The sequence below is a fragment of the Hyperolius riggenbachi genome, chromosome 9, assembly GCF_040937935.1.
Source record: "Hyperolius riggenbachi isolate aHypRig1 chromosome 9, aHypRig1.pri, whole genome shotgun sequence".
NCBI classification, from domain to species: Eukaryota; Metazoa; Chordata; class Amphibia; order Anura; family Hyperoliidae; genus Hyperolius; species Hyperolius riggenbachi.
In genome coordinates, this window is record NC_090654.1 from 163126789 (window position 1) to 163130312 (window position 3524).

Consider the following 3524-nt stretch of genomic DNA (forward strand, 5'->3'; position numbering starts at 1 on the left):
GTACAGCTATTAAACTGCTATAGTAAAACTGTTTAACTGCTTATAGCAGCACAATTATTAGTTGTTTAATATGAACCCCTGAGTAATCTCAGGGAAATTTCAATCAATTTGTGAAGCCAAGGGCAGGGCAACGTTTAGAATTACTGTAAAGTAAATGGAAAAACGTAAACTGATTTTTAAGGGGTAACTGCAGTTGCATAAATGGGACAGTATTGTGGTCAGAGTGCTATGCAAAAGCTTATTATTACCTAGAAATATAAATTCCCCTAGTGCTCTTTTATCCGAATTGTGATGTATCCAAAACACAACACCTTTTCTCTGTTCTAGAAGATGTTTCATTACTCAGATTAAGACAGATTAATGAAGCATTTTATAAGAACAGGTAATCTACTTCAGCTAACAGTCTAGCTAATTGATACTATTATGGAAATGTTAATTGTTTAACGCACTTCAACTATTAACAAAATAATATTAATCAACCAGACAAAATTAGGATTCTCTGGCCCATATGCAGTTCACTTTTTCTCCAAGGTGCTAATTTTTATCTTCTCTTTAAAAATTACTTTTTAGCATTTTGCAACTGAAAAAGTAAAAAAAAAAAAAATGGTAAAAAAAAGTACTGTAAAAATAAATGTTTGTATTTTCTTGCTTACTGGGGGTTCAAAGTGCATTTTATGGACAAGGTATTAAAATATGAACTAGGTGAAAACTAAGAAGAAAAGTAAATTGCATATGGGCCTCTTGTAAAATGCCCAGGAATCCCCTTCAATGATTAGAAGTAGACGCTGAGGGTGGTTTTACACTGGGGCGGTGCAGTAATTTTATCGCTCCACACCGCATGTCAGTGAAAGTCTATGGGGACTTTCATACTGAGTCAGTGCGGTGCAATGCAACATAAGTGACATAATCACCGCACCTGGACTGACGGTCGGACAAACCTGCATTACCTTGCAGTGGTGCAACGACGTGCAGCAGACTGGAAGTAATGTAAATACAGTGGGATGCGAAAGTTTGGGCAACTTTGTTAATCGTCATGGTTTTCCTGTGTAAATCGTTGGTTGTTATGATAAAAAATGTCAGTTAAATATATCATATAGGAGACACACACAGTGGTATTGGAGAAGTGAAATGAAGTTTATTGCATTTACGAAAAGTGTGCAATAAATGTTTAAATAAAATTAGGCAGGTGCATCCATTTGGGCACTGTTGTCATTGTATTGATTCCAAAACCTTTAGAACTAATTTATTGGAACTCAAATTGGCTTGGTAGGCTCAGTGACCCCTGACCTACATACACAGGTGAATCCAATTATGAGAAAGAGTATTTAAGGGGGTCACTTGTAAGTTTCCCTCCTCTTTTAATTTTCTCTGAAGAGTAGCAATATGGGGGTCTCAAAACAACTCTCATATGACCTGAAGACAAACATTGTTCACCATCATGGTTTAGAGGAAGGATACAGAAAGCTGTCTTGGAGATTTCAGCTGTCTGTTTCCACAGTTAGGAACATATTGAGGAAATGGAAGACCACAGGCTCAGTTCAAGTTAAGGCTTGAAAGTGGCAGACCAAGAAAAATCTCGGATAAACAGAAGCGATGAATGGTGAGAGTCAACCCACAGACCAGCACCAAAGACCTACAACATCATCTTGCTGCAGATGGAGTCACTGTGCATTGTTCAACCATTCGGCGCACTTTACACAAGGAGATGCTGTATGCCTTTTCTCTGCCCACAGCACAAACAGAGCCACTTGAGGTATGCTAAAGAACATTTGGACAAGCCAGCTTCATTTTGGAAAAAGGTGCTGTGGACTGATGAAACTAAAATTGAGTTATTTGGGCATAACAAGGGGCGTTATGCATGGAGGAAAAACAACTAAATGTATGCACCTGCCTAATTTTTAATTATTGCACACTTTCTGTGAATCAAATAAACTTCATTTTACTTCTCAAATATCACTGTGTGTGTCTCCTATATTATGTATTTAACTGAAATTTTGTATCGTAACAACCAACGATTTATACAGGAAAATCATGACGATTAACAACGTTGCCCAAACTTTCGCATCCCACTGTATATGGCGACGCAGGGTTTCTTGAAAAAGATGAAAATAGTAGAGATGGGACGACGAATCCGGCGAATCCACGAATCCCTCGAATATTGGGAAATATTCGAGATTCGTGGATTCAAATCCCAACGCCATTTACCGCTCCCCGAATCCGCTGAATACGGACGCACATCCGCCGCTCCCCCCACTCACCGTCGTCCTCCTCCAACACCCCCCCCCCCCCCCCGCGCCTCCTCCGCTCGCCCCCTGCATGGTTAAAATAGTATCCGCTCACCTATCAAGAGCGGAGTGCAGAGTGGCAGACCTCTCGCCGACTTCCTGGTTCCCCCTAGTGACCGGCTTTTACTATTATGTCATCAGTAAAAGCCAGTGCGGCCACAAGAGGGAACAGGGAAGTAACGAAGAGGTCTGCCGCTCTGCGCTCTACGGGAAAGGTGAGTGGATACTTATTTATGCGGGGGGGGGGGGAGCGGAGGAGGCGCGGGGGGACGGAGGAGGCCATGGGGGGTTGGGTGAGCACAGGGCTACCTACCTGAAGGCCACTATACCAACCTACCTACTTACCTGCTCCTATACCTACCTACGTGCCCCTATACCTACCTACCTTTGTGAAGGTCCCTATACCTACCTACCTATGTGAAGGCCTCATATACCTACCAACCTACGTGAAGGCCCCTATACCTACCTACCTATACTTAAGGCCATATACCCTGCTACCTATACTGAAGGCCCCTTTACCTACCTACCTACCTATACTGAAGGCACATGTACCTTACTACCTATACTGAAGGCCCCTATACCTACCTACCTATACTGAAGGCACATGTACCTTACTACCTGTACTGAAGACCCCTATACCCTGCTACCTATACTGAAGGCACATATACCCTGCTACCTATGCTGAAGGCCCCTATACCCTGCTACCTATACTGAAGGCCCCTATACCTAGCTACTTACCTATACTGAAGGCACATGCACCTTGCTACCTATACTGAAGGCCCCTATTCCCTGCTACCTATACTGAAGGCACACGTACCTTGCTGCCGATACTGAAGGCACACGTACCTTGCTACCGATACTGAAGGCCCTATACCCTGCTGCCTATACTGAAGGCCCCTATACCCTGCTACCTACACTGAAGGCACACATACCTTGCTACCTATACTGAAGGTTCATATACCCTGCTACCTATACTGAAGACCCATATACCTTGCTACCTATACTGAAAGCTACCAATATTGAAGGCACCCATACCTAGCTAGCTATACTGAAGGCACCTTTACCTCGCTACCTATACTGTGGGTACCTATGCCTGGGTACCTATACTGCGGGCAATTATACCACAGATTGCACAATTCTTATGTGCAGGATTCGTTAGATTCGGGATTCGAAAGGTTGGAGATATTCGAGAACCTTTTTAGATTCAGATTTGTATTTGGATACGAAGAAATTGTGGAT